Genomic DNA, 13,695 nt, shown 5'->3' on the forward strand with positions numbered 1-13,695 from the left:
GTTACCAAAGTGTTTGTGCACACCTGATTCTCGTTAGTTAAAACTGGAAGTTTTTGAAAGAATGAATTATTGGACTGACATACACTTACTAACCTTTTAGGGCCAAGGTGGAAATCTTAGGATGCGTATCTAAGACATCTATTCATATAGTGTATGTATATACATATATAAAATGTACGTGTGTACAATTTTCTTTCATTTATAGGGATGTATTTAAGCACACGTATATACATACACACATGTATACATATGAAAGAATTTTCACGTGCATATATACATGTATATATGTATGTACATATATAAATAGAAATGGAAAGAATTTGAACCAGTTTTTTTCTCTCTCTCAGGTGGATACCCCTGAACACTCAGATATACTGGTATACTCGCGTCTGTCTGTCTCAGTCTCTCCTCTGGGAGCTGTTCCACTTCGTATAAATAACGTGATAGCTATTTGCCTCCAGAGAGAGGCTGTTTCTCTCATCTGAGGGGTAGGGTACTTACCTGGGATGTAAGAAGAGAAGAGCATCTGAAATTTGGGAAATTACAGAGCTGAAAGGTCTGGCTCTGTTGCCCTGTTAAGAATCCCATCTAGGACTGTTTTGCTCCCTCACGGATCATGGGGTGGGATATGGGCATCTCTTTTGCAATGCTGTTTAGTGGTTTAGACCCAGGAAGCTCAGTCCAGCCTGAAACAGAGCTCAATCGAGAGCAAAAGTTCAAAGTATCCAAGCAATCCCTTCTCTGAGACCTGAGGAGCATTTCTCCTGCCAGGATCTCATTATCCTGAATTGCTGTTCTCACCCCCAGAGCACATTGATGAGCTTTGTTTGGTTGCTTGTTGTTATTAAAGCCATAATCAACATGGGAGCCACACTAGAACTCTTCCCAAAGTGGGGTGGCCTGTGTTTATTCTGATGTGGCATTAGCTTTCGCTGTAATGTCTGAATGCCTTAATCTAGAGTTCGGGTTTATTTGCTCAGCAATTCCAGGAAACAAGTGCAGATGGAACCTTTGGAAGTAATCTAGTCCGTCCCCTGCCCCACAGCAGCAGCAGCCAGATGGATGTTGCTCCTAAAACAACAACAACTACGTCCAAATATCCAGGTACGTTCTTTTTAACAGTGTAGGCTGGTTTGGGGTGTAAGCAGAAAGCAAGGGAGGATATCTTGCTGCTAATGGAAAATCAAGTAGAGATGATGCAAGGCAAATTATTGAACACACCACATATATTTCTGTGACCTCAGCCTAAATTTGCTTCCCCTGCCCCCTTCTCCCTCCTCCTCCCCACAAATGTTAAGAACAGTTACAGCTTTTTGTATGTTCCAATAAAAGGGAAGTTTCCCTAGGGTAACTACTTAATAAGCAAAATATGGAAAGCACAATAAAAGTGATGGGAGAGATGGAAAAAAAGCTGACTGCTTTTTCCTTTTAGTGATGAAGGAAAAGAACTGCAGGGAAGTAGAGAGGAATATAGGGATAAAAACCCTACGAATTTTTCAGGGCATGTAACGCCAAGAGCTTTGGTAAAGGAGTATGTTGTGCAATCCCAGCACAGATTAGCATGAAGAACAGCACAGAGAAAAGATATTGTGCCTTGCCCTACAAGTTTTACTGCCTTGCGAAAGTCATGCACTGTGCTCAAGAGCTACTGCCAGCATCGTCATGATGACCTGTTTGTACTTTCACTGATACAGAACGTTAAGCCGAAGCAGTAAAAGGAAATCAAGAAAAAGATAATACAGGTTCTACACCAGGAGATTCATAAGACCACAGGCTCATTTTCAAGGAGCGTGGATGACTCTCACTCACTGCAGATGTTTAAAAGCTGAAGTTGTGGAGGTAAGCAGATGTATATTAAACTTTTGGTTGTCCTAGCCCCCACTGCTTTAAACTTCTGTTGTAGCCTGTCATAGAATCATAGAACCATAGAATAGTTTGGGTTGGAAGGGACCTTTAAAGGTCATCAAGTCCAACCTCCCCTGCAATGAGCACAGACATCTTCAACTAGATCAGGTTGCTCAGAGCCCCATCCAACCTGGCCTTGAATGTTTCCAGGGTTGGGGCATCTACTGCCTCTCTGGGCAACCTGTTCCAGGGTTTCATTGCCCTCATTGTAAAAAATGTCTTCCATCTGTCTATTCTAAATCTACCCTCTTTTAGTTTAAAACCATTATTCCTTGTCCTATCACAACAGGCCCTGCTAAAAAGTTTGTCCCCATCTTTCCTGTAGGCCCCCTTTAAGTACTGGAAGGCCACTATAAGGTCTCCCCCAGAGCCTCCTCTTCCCCAGGCTGAACAACCCCAATTCACTCAGCCTGTCCTCACAGGAGAGGTGTTCCATTCCTCTGGTCATTTTTGTGTCCCTCCTCTGGACCCACTCCAACAGGTCCATGTCTTTCCTGTGCTGAGGGCTCCAGAGCTGGACCCAGTATTCCAGGTGGGGTCTCACTAGAGCGGAGGAGCAGAATCCCCTCCCTCGACCTGCTGGCCACACTTCTTTTCATGCAGCCCAGGATACAGTTGGCTTTCTGGGTAGTGAGTGCACATTGTCAGCTCATGTCCAGCTTTTCATCCACTAGTACCCCCAACTGTCAGCTAGTTAGAGTAATGGAGATGATTAGCAGAGAAAATTACATTGCGAGGTCTCTCGTTCAAGACCTGACTTCAAGGAGGTTCTCTTGGCCTCCAAGAATTGAGTTGTTTTGGTGCTGGTGAAACTTAGCAGGCAACTCCAGCCTTGGCTCCTCACTGGCTGCAATGCAACAGAGCTCCCTTTCATACAGCAATCCTCTTTCCAGAAGGTGTGTCAACATCGTTTGCTTCACATGACTAATGCCAGACAAGTGAGCTCCTGGTGTCAGCACGAAGAGTAGCTCCTCCCGAGCACACCACTCTGTTCTGCACCGTGCTGGCCTTGAAATTGAGTTGCTCTGCGGGGCCTTCAGGGTAAGCTTGGAAATAGCTATACCAGGTGATTGGACTAATGAGGAAAGTAATATGATTTTTTTTAATTGAAGGCCAGAGACTCTGCTGAAGGTTCCCCCTCCCGCCCCCCCTTCTACTTTAAGGTACTGCAAAGCTAGCAAAAGTGCTGCCACTGATTACATTTCTCTAAGCTTCTCCCTCTGGGTGGCTCTCAGAAGCTTCTCTAGTTGGAAACAGCCAGTGACTGCAGGAGCCCCTGTAATTGGGGAAAAAAATTTTCCGTCTCACAAGGTCACTAACGTTTTTTGCAGAGGTCTAGACCATGCAAGTTGGGTAGGATTACTTTTCTTTTAAACTGTAGCCTGGCAGTACCTAAAGACCTTCTCATTAGATTGTTTCTTTCTATCTTTCTCTTTTTTTTTTTTTTTTTTTTTTTTTTTGGTTAAAAACAAAACAGCAGCAACAAAAACCTCAAACTCTTCTACCTATAGGAGACATTTGAGATAGGATAGAGATGTTAAGGACTGTCCAGATGTATTAACCTCCCTGCTTTCCCTGGGAGAATACAAGGCAGCACAAGCTTTAAAACTGTTTTGTCGTTATGCATCAGCTCCCAAACACCCAGAGCACCTCAAATGGCCAGGACCTCCTTGGCTCCATGTCTGAGCAGTGGAGCCTATGTCACCTCTCTAGGTGTCACAGAGGCTTGGATTTCCCTGGCGGGCAGAGGTGGCTGTGGGGCCAGCAGTGCCGGGCTGCGGGTGGCTCCGCACCCTGCGTGCGGCTGGGTGCAGCTCCGGAGAGACTCGGTGGATCCAGGACCTCATCTGCAACAACCTAGTTGAGCTCTGTATCTCCCTGATACTATCTGGTCGCTTGAATACTCTTTTCCTTTCTTTTTCTTTTTTTCTTTTTTTCTTTTTTTTTTCTCTACACTGGAAACAATTGCCATTTTCTACTGAAGATTTTTTTGGCAAAGAAAAGAAAAAAAAAAATAATAAAACACACAACCCCCACTGACTTGAATTGGCTAAAGCATTTAACAGATTTGTGTGGCGTTTGCAGATTCCAGTGAAAGAAAACTCAGCAAAGTTCTGAAAAAAAAAGCTAACAGTTCAATATTGTAGATTTGAAATAGTTCATTTTGTTCTTTCAAAAAAAAAAAATGACCATGTCTATTTTTCTATTCAAAGTTAGTTTTGTTTTGGAATTTTACTTTAGCGTTGCATAAAATCTTTTAAAATATTAAAACAAGATGAAGTGGCTTTTTCCTGGTTGAGGAAAAAATGTTTTGTTTAACTAAAAATGAACACAAACTAACTGAGCAGCCACTTACTTGCCTAGTCCCAGTTTTCACTTCTGTAACAGGAGAAAGCCCCTGCCATTTTGCCATGGTGGTTACTTCGTCTCCTAAACACTGAACTGAGCTGCAGAGAGACTAAATGACTGTCTGAAGTCCCAGAAGGAGCCTGTGGCAGGGCCTTAGTTGGGCCCCAAGTCATCTGTCCTCTGTCCCTTTTGCTAGCACCTTCCTAGCTGCCACAGCTCTGCCTGTGGTTATGGTGGTGGCCCGCACGGGGACGGGTGTCTTTCAATAACAAGGTCTTGCATGAGATTATTGATAGCCTCAGGCACAGCAGGGCACTGATTTTGGCTGGACCTGTGGCTACTACAATAACACAAACACTAGATAATGATAACATGATACAGAAAGCTCCTGCAGTATCCTAAATGACCTAAATCAAAACCCAAGAAACTAAATGGTCCAAAATACCCAAGCATGAGATCAGAATGTACTTCACGTGGAAAATTAAAAGGTCTCTCAATGTGTTTGAAATTGCTGTCTGCTCTGTTTTCTTCTTCTCTTTCCTCTCAGCAAGCATCTCCGCACTCATCTTCTACCCTCCCTGCTCTTTTCTCTCAGGTAGCGCTTAACACTACGGCTCTTTGTCCTCCTGATGGAAAAATCCAGATGGAAAGAAGTGTGGTTCACGGGGAAATGATCATGTAAGTGGAATTAATCTTTCGGATACTGTAATGTGAAATCTGATCTTCCTTTTTGTTAAGAAGACCCAATCTGTGTCTCTACATTTTGGCCATCATCCGATGCTAAGAGAACCCAGGAGTCTCTTGAGGTAGAGCTGAAAGCCTCGTGTGCAGAAACAGGCACATTTAAAAGCAATAGCAAAGTTAAAACAGCCAGATGGGAACTTAGCAGGCAACCGAGAGGGGAACTCTCTGTTTTCCTTGCAAGCCTACAGGGGCTTGTTTGCAGGAATTAGAATCTCTCACCAGCAGTTCACTGCAGCTCTAATACCAAGTGGTATTGAAAATGAGAAGCAGGTTATGGCTGATGGTTTAAATGAGGCACCTATGGGAATTTAGAAATGAGATCCTGGACTCGTCTCAGTGTAGACCATGCACATGGCAGAGCAATATTGCTTTCTTGGCTGACTGCATCATATATTATGGCCTTTTATTTTGCCCACACTCAAACAGCAGGGAACAGTAGAAGTTCATTGCTCCTGCTCGCTGTTTAAACCCGGCTCTGCCTCACCAGAGGCAGTGCCCCTGAATAATGGAAAGCAGAATCAGTCCCTCAGCCTCAGTGCGGGTATGTGTTCAATGCAGCACTGTGTTAATGCCATGGCCATTATTCCGGAGTGAAGAGAACAGCAGAATGTACAATTAAAGCTCTGTTTGGTTCAGTTTTTAAGAGAATTTACTACCCGGGAAAGATGCCAGATCAAGGTCTCTGGAAAACACAGCCCTCTCTCTAACCGCAGCCTCAGGAAGGAGAGGGAGCAGCCCTGCAAGCCTCCTCCAGGGCTGCCCCCTCGGCTTGGCTCCACTCGCAGATGCCCCTCGCCCTACGCCGGCAGCCGTGTTTTACTGGGTGGGAGAAACTCTGAATCTTCACACCTCTTCACTGCTTGGTCTCTCCATCCCGACACCTCTGCTCACGACCGGGCTTGTACATTTATGTTGGGGGCCTCTGACTCCTCCAAACCGAGCTGGAAGGTGCCAGCTTCTGCTTGCGAGGAGCCTGCAGTGGGCTGGAGAGCAGAAGGCTCCTTCCTCCATGAGCCCCACCATGGCGGGGCTGCCCGTGGGGCTGGAGGGACTGCTGCAGGGCAGGACAGCCTGCCAGTGCCCCATGGGAGCTGCGAGCACCTGGGGGACAGCAGGGACACGCGAAGCTGTTTGAGGAGCGGGAGCAGTCAGAGAGCAGGGCAGGTGAGGGTAACCAGCCCCAGCCAGGGGTTGGGATGGCCAGGAGAGCCCAGGATGGTGAGGCAGGTCCCGGGTGAAGTGGGAAGTCAAGGGGGTGGTGTGGCCAGGCACGGGCAGAGCTGCGAGGTGGCGCAGGTGGAGATGAAGCCTGAGTGTCTCAGCTCAGATGGGCTCCTGAGAGGTGGGGAGCCCCAGCGAGGCGTCCCAGCGCTCGCTCTCACACAGCTCCCTCCAGCAGCCCCATCCCAGGTCACACAGCCATGGTTGTCCTTGGGCAAGGCAAACCCCCAGGAGGGCCAGAGCTTTCTGAGCCAGGCTCATGGTCCTGCCAGCAGGACTTAGGCTGGTGGTGGGAGCTTCACCTGTGCCCTGCTGGTTTTTGGGGGGAGGATGTTATCAATAGCTCATGGAAATGCTCCTGGAGAGCATTTCCTTTCCTTTGCAATGTAACGGATCTGCACGTATTTTCCCAAGACCGTGTCTTTCCAAGGGGGGAGAACCTCTGTGCTGCCCCCAGCCCCAGCCTGCCGCCCCCAGGCCTCCCGTTTAAGAGCGACGCAGCCGAGGAAGAGGCAGCTGCCCACGCACAGGGCTGACGCTGCAGGAAAGGATGCTTGGAGAATGGGGGCTGCGGGTGGAAAAACGGGGAGTCCCGCTTGCAGTGACACGCTGTGGCAGGACGACAGCTTTTAAATCTGCGGCTTTCAGATTCAAAGGAGATTAAAAAAAAAAAAAAAAAAAAAGTAGTATTACCTTAGCAGCTGGCATCTCTGAGCAATTCAGTGCACCATCCCCAGCAAGGCAGCGCTGCCCTCCACAGGCTCCTGCCATAATTTCCAGCTCGGTTGTGCATATCTGTCAAGCCTAGGGTGATGCTTTCCCCTTTAATACCCTTCAGGGGCACTCCTGTCCAGGGTATCACAGCTAGAAATTAAAAAAAAAAATAAAACCCCAAAACTACTGTTTTTCTTGACACATCTCGACTGCACTCATGCTTCTCCCTGAATTAAAATAGCTGCAGTTTTAAGTCCTGCTGCCAGCAGCCATAGCTGTGCTATGCGCTGTAACCAGGCGAGCACGCAGTCACCATGCAGCTAACTGCTTCTAATAGTAGAAACTTCGCTTTAATCTTACATAACGCCAGTAATGGAGCAGAGAGGCTGTGGCTTGTGAGGAGCGGGGACACAAAGCTGCCCTGGGCAGCCCATGCCCCGAGGGCCGAGGAGCTCCAGCCAGAGCAAGAAAAACAAAGTGACCTTGGTACTGACAACAGTTCAGTGAGCGCTGTCCCCGCCAGCGCTGCGCCGAGATCTCGTCGGTGTCACGGGCTGGCCATAGGTGTAAGTTATGGGCAGGTCTGACACAAATGATGTCGAAGACTCCAGACTCTGCAAGACGGGGGGAAAAAAATGCCTTGCAAGCTTTGGGAAAGACAAACAAGGATGTTAATATATTGCTATTAAAAGGGGCTCCAAAGCTCTTGCCCTTCTGCAGGCAGTATGGATTTGTGTGACTGTGGATTAAAGGCGTTTTTTTTCTTCTCCTTGATTTACTCCTCAAATGATTTTTCTCTGACAGCTGCTGTCAATACAAAATTGACAATGCTGTCAAGCTTGCAAGATTTCAGAATATTTGAAGGCACAAGTAAAGGGGTTTTGATATTCCTCAGTCATTTGGCAGTGGTATCTTTGAGCTGTCTGTCTTTCCCTGTGCTTTTAACATAAGCAGTGAAGTGTTCTCCTTGCCTTGCCTTGCTTGAAAGGGTACATAGGAGAAAGGCACCTTTTTTTAAGGTTGACAAAGCTGTACAAACTCTTTGCAGTGGAATCGAGCAAAAAGACTTCAAAACTCTACAAGGGAAGATCTATTTTGGCACTTAAGTTTTTTCAGGCAAATCGCAGAGCTTTCAAGGGACACTCTCAGCTTTGTTGGGGCAGGGCAGGATTTTTTTTTTTTTAAGAGTTCTTAATTGCTGACTTTAAAATTGAGATTTTTTTTTTTTTTTTAAAGTTATCTTTTAAGTAGAGTGATGGTTTGTGTCAAAGGAATTGACCACTGATGAGGTGCATGAAAACAGCTAAGAGGAGATGCTTAGACCTAGAACTGGGGTATACTTTCTCTCGCAAACTTTTGATTATGTGTCTGATGAATATTTGCCCCTAATTTCTTACCTTGAATTTGAAGAAATAAAACTGGGTGTGGTTTTCCTGTTGCTCCTCCCTGGTACTGGGGTACCAGGTAAAGCAGAGTGCAAAGCAACCAGGGAGCTGCCCAGTCAGGGGCTGTGGGTCGTGCAGCCGCCTCTCTGGGAGGTGATGGATGAGGGGCCAAGGGCAGGGGGAACACACTTGCTGCTCTGCAAGATGTCCAGCCCCAGGGTCACTGGGAGAGCTTGTCTTGCCATTTGCTGGCCTGTGTGAAGGAGTTTCCCCTCCAATGGCTGCTGGGCTGTCTGTGTGAGGAGCCAGTGGTGCTGCCCCACGCTGCAGAAACCTTTTTGATGCCCCCCGAGTCTTGCAGTTGGTCAGGCAGGGCAGGAGTAAGGGTTGTTACGTGACAGCAAATTTTTGGAGTTGTTTTTTTTTTTTTCACCTTTACCTTGTCAGGTTTTTTGCTGTTGTTTTTCTGACGCTGTTTCTTGCTGAGGTTTGGTGTGGACTGTAGATCAATGCCAAAGCTGGGAGGGTGATGGAGGGAGGGAGGAAGAGCCTCCAGCAAAGCAGCAGCCTCACGGCTCCCCGGAGGGGTGAATCAAGCACGGGTAGCAGGGAGGGGTGCAGCCTTGCCGGAGATTGTGCCTGCTGCAGGCGGTTTGTAATAGACAGTTTGGGAACAGGCTGCAAATGTAACAGTCCGTTTTCCCAAAGCAAACCCCAGTGCCTCCAGCACAGCCCTGGAAAGGCTGTCCTCTGCTTGAGAAAGTTGCTGTGAGCAGGAATATGTTAAGGATTGTGAGCTTCTCAGGTACAATGGTAATGGGAACCATCCATGAGCTATAAATAGCATTAACATCCTTTCTCTCCAATGCCTGGCATCCCAAGCATTCGTTTTTGCTGGTGCTAGTGAAAATGAACAAAGCTTTGAACAGCTTTTATTTATGTTCTCTTTGCAGGCTGGAATTTTGTGACTAGTTTTTTGTCACCGGCTTTGAATTTTGAGTTTATTTTAAGGAAAAATATTGGCATTTTCTCCTTTGGGATTTTTCCTTTTTTAATTATCATATTTCTCATATTTTTAGCAAAACTACGTGGGAAAAGCTGTTGTGACAGGAGAGTGGGGATCATGAGTAGTCATTTACCAAGAACCTCTGTATGACTGCAGGAAAAGGGGGAAAAAAAAAAAACAAAACCAGAAACCAGATTTTAATCTTATCTAAATCTTATATATCTTTTTAACAGAATACCGAAAACATTTTGCTTTAGAATTAAGCAAATAACGTAAGGTGCTTTGGCATGATTTGCAGTGTTTACGCTGAGAGATCAGAAAGAAATAGTTGCTGCAGTAGAAGGAAAAGCTTTACACACCTATCGGACAAGATCTTCCTGTGGTTGCATAGGAAACAAAGATGTCTTTTGTCAAGGAGCTATGAAGAGCCGAGAGCAAAACTGGCAAAAAGGCCTCTCTTCAAAATATTTATGGTACGCCTAGTGAAGTTCTGTCATAAAATTATAAGGCCTCACACATTGTGCAACTTTTTTTTTGCTGTTACAGACATTCAAAAAACACAAGGACTACAAAACAGACATTTTGTCCTGGGATAACCACCGAGCCACTGCTACTAGGTCAACTGGTAGAGCTGGAAGAATTAGGCAAGCTGTCAAATAAGCAAGAAGGGATATATTTTTTTCCAATTATTCCCACTGATCTAATTACACACTGCATTTACTGACAATCCTTACCTCAGACAAGCACAGCAACACTGCTGTTACCGAAATGCTGTGGTTTTTCATATTGCCAGAAGATGGCAGAAGAAAGCAATGTTGAATGATTTAAAAATACACAGTATACTCATGACTGGCTCTTACAGGGAGCTGTTACTGATAGACACGAAACTGCACTGGTTGGATGGAAGAAAAGTGTGAAATGTACCAGATGAATTAAATTGGTATTGACCTGGGTGTATACATCAAATGATCTACGCTGTATCCTTTCCCATGCAGGTTTTCTGTATAAGAAAAGCCTGTAACAGCACTCATTTTTCATATGCATGTTGCAGTTTGGCCTGGTTTTGCTCCACTGGCAAAATCTGTTGAACAAACCAGTCCAGGACATAATGCAATCAGCCAAAGTAAAAAGCAGGGTGATTCCTATAGTCTTTTATTCTCTCACTTTCCAAATATGTTTCTCTTCCCTTTCCCACTTCCTCCAGTCATAGTAGGAAAAGAGCCAAGACAGTGCAAACATTCCCGTCCTCCAGCTTTCAGGAAGAAAGGGAGGCACAAGGGGCCAATACAGGTGGGAGGACATGCCTGAGCACTGGCAACCTGTTGCAACGAGCTGCTGGACCGGGCTGTGGGCTAGTGGTGGTGGTCACCTCGGACAGCATCTCTCCTGCATGTTTTCCAGGGGAAAACTGACCCTCCAGTCACACGGGTCTCACAGAGGGGACTCTCAGCCAGGGCTGAGCCCTTCGCAGGAGCTGGGGGAGCTTTGAAAGAAGGCTTGGATGGAGGAGTCCATGCTCTTCATGGTTTCTCCCCAGCTGCTTTCACTTCAAATACTTTTCTTAAAGGAAAGAAACCCTCTAGGAGAATGGAAACTGGGTTGGAAAGTGCAGTCAGCCTGGCTGGGGGCTTAGAGTTAACCAAAGGTGTTACTCCTCCCCAGCCAGAGCGATGCTTCCCCTGCATCCTTCTAAAAATCAAAACTGAAGAAAGCCTGCAAAGGTTATTGGGCGTCCGTGAAAATTAACAGGCGCTTATTAGCCAGTAGGAGTTACTTCCGAAGGGTGGCGGTGGGGTCCCGGTCCCGGTCCCGGCCGCGCCGCCGCTCCCCGCCAGGTGTCCCCGCGGCACCGCGCCGCTCCCGCCGCCGCTGGGAAAGGCGGGGCGGAGGCTGCTGCCGGCCGGCTCTCAGCTCACCTCCGAAGGAGGCAGGGGGGAAAATTAGTCAGTACCTCTGCGGTTCGCCCGCCGCGGGGAGAGAGCCTCAGGGCCACGGCAGCCGTCCCAGAGCCCCCTCCCGCGCCCGCCGGCTCAGCTTCCCTTCGCCGTTCTTTCCCCCCAGCCTGAGCCGACCCCTGGGGCTGAGGGAGGCAGGGTGCTTGTTGGGAGGCAATTGGGGAGGTTTTTTACGAGGACCAGACCACCTGTCCGGTCTGCAGTAATTACAAGCAACACGAGGTTTAGGAAGTAGCCGATCTATTGAAGGCCAAAAGCTGGAAGATGCGCAGGGGAAGAATCATTCTCAAGTTGTCCTGTTCCTTAGGCTGGCTTCCCCTAGACTCTGCTCTGGGCTGATGGAGAATGATTGACTAGCCAGGTTAACTCCAGCTCTAAGCTGCCTTGGCATCTTTTCCACATCTCCTATGAATGAGGTGTCCACACTATCCATTACCAAATATCGAATTCTATAACAGGAGCACCAAACACCCAGCATCTGCTTCCCAGGCAGGGAATAGATTTTTCTCTATGAACCAAGATTCATTTCGCAGGGGCAGCAAGGAGGATGACAAAGGATCAAGAGTGAAGAAGCAAAAGAAAAATGTTTAAAGCAACTTTCAACTGTTGTGACAGTGAGGAAAAAACAACTGATGATATGGATGACCATCACCTGGGCAGGAACACCCTTGCTCCACGAGATGATGCTAACACAGACCACGGTGCCCTCACACCTTCTGCCTCGGGATTCTGATCCTACTTGTTTTTTTAAGGTATTGTTCCCTATATTGCTCCTTTTGGTAAAATGACTTTGTTCCCAGCTTGGTTCTGCAGTTAGCAGCAGAATTAGCTTCATCATGTGAGCAAAGTGAGTGATGGAAGCTCTGCGGCTTCTGGCAACACTACAAGAGCACTGCCAGCATCCAGGAGCTTTCTTTTGCCCTTTGGTTGCCCATCTCTGAGTTACGGCATCCCACCTGCTAGCTATTCAGAGGTAGATTAAGTCTTCCTGAAAATGAATAGGTTTAACAGAGCACAAAATGACTTTGAATCTGCCTCCTCCAGGACATCCTACAACCAGGGTCCTTTTGCCAGGCTTCCAAAAACTGATCATCTAGGTAAAAGCACCTCCAAGGTATGCTTAATCCTGCTCTGAACATGAGGTGAGCAAGCACATACCCTTTACATATGTAGGCTTTGGCAGGTATGTGTGTATAGGGGAAACAACACTCTATAGACATCTGTTCCCCTTCTATGCTTGAAAGGAAAATCCTCCCGTTTCAGCACTGAAGCATTAATTTCAAATGTTAATTTGCAGTCTTTTTTAGTGAAGACAATAGTGAAAAACCTCTCAGCACATGCAGTTTATCCCTAAAACAAAGGCAAATTCAGGGCTGTCCAGGAATTTGAAAGCTCTGGGTGGAAGGGATTTTCTATTTCTATTCTATTGGGTGAGGTGTATATATCTGAGAGGGAAAAAGATATGTGCAGGTGAGCTCAGAAGGGAGGAAGCTCCTGCACAGGTGACATAATCATGGTTTTGCTGCTGGATCACGTCTTGAGAGGGCTACACTGAACTCTCCTCTTGCCACTTACTCTTTTTCATGGCCATAAGTAAGGGCTGAGTCTGGGTGGATCAGTCCTAACCCAAAAGGTGAAATCTGGTCTGAAATGCAGGAGCGCAGCACTAGGTCAGCTCAGTTGGGCCCTTTTTTCGATTTCTGGCACCGTCAGACCCAGGAAGGTGGTTACTGGCTTGCCGACTATGGGAACAGAAAAACGTGCCACAGAGCAGAAGTGCTTTCTTAACCTGATGTACTAAATACCTATCCCACTTTCTTCATCCGTGGTGACAGCAGACTGTACCGTGTTCTGCTGATCATGCCCGTCCCGTTTTCGGCCTTCCTAGGGTCATAAACAACTGTGATTACCAAATAACTCCGTCTTGTCCCCCTGTTAGCTTAAGCATCCTGTTGGTGAATCGCAAACTGGGCGACGACAGGCAAGACCTCACCTCTATGGTTAAAGATTCAAACTCCAGAGGTGCTGGCATGGTGGCGAGGCTCTCTTCACACACACACAGCCTGCCTTCTGGCCGGTTACATCTCCTCCATGCAGGATGCTGCATCTCGACTGTACAGCTCCTCTACATGGCTACACATGCTTTCGCAGTGGGATCTATTAGCACCAACCAGCGCCCCTTGCAGAGATCTGAAAGTGTGCCACCTTTTGGCACGGGAATGCAGCCCGCTACCCCCGGAGGGAATAAAGACAAAATCCTGGGCAAAGAGGGAATCATGAGAACAGAGCCAAGGTTATGACTTTCTAAATGTTTATCTTCAGACTGTGTTTGATGTCTGGATAATAAGGTGACCAGTCTCTTACAGAAGCCTAAGGCAGGTTAAACAACACAGAGGAAAACAGTGGTTTTCCTGAG

At 47.0% G+C, this 13,695-nt stretch overlaps 1 protein-coding gene and 1 long non-coding RNA gene across 3 annotated transcripts in view; one reads left to right on the forward strand and one right to left on the reverse strand.

Moving 5' to 3' along the window:
- Positions 1–13,695, reverse strand: part of LOC309674160 (dual specificity protein phosphatase 13B-like) — a 29,882-nt gene that overhangs the window by 3,307 nt on the left and 12,880 nt on the right.
- Positions 609–10,295, forward strand: LOC309674161. Of its 2 annotated transcripts, none has more exons than XR_014269366.1 (5): positions 609–1,104; positions 1,695–1,839; positions 2,799–2,946; positions 4,850–4,932; positions 10,187–10,295. It is a non-coding gene; the product is annotated as an uncharacterized lncRNA (long non-coding RNA). The 2 variants fall into 2 exon arrangements; XR_014269367.1 differs by lacking the exon at positions 10,187–10,295 and adding an exon at positions 9,871–10,092.

This window comes from Vanellus vanellus (assembly GCF_965231255.1).
Source record: "Vanellus vanellus genome assembly, chromosome: 7".
In the NCBI taxonomy this organism is placed as follows: Eukaryota; Metazoa; Chordata; class Aves; order Charadriiformes; family Charadriidae; genus Vanellus; species Vanellus vanellus.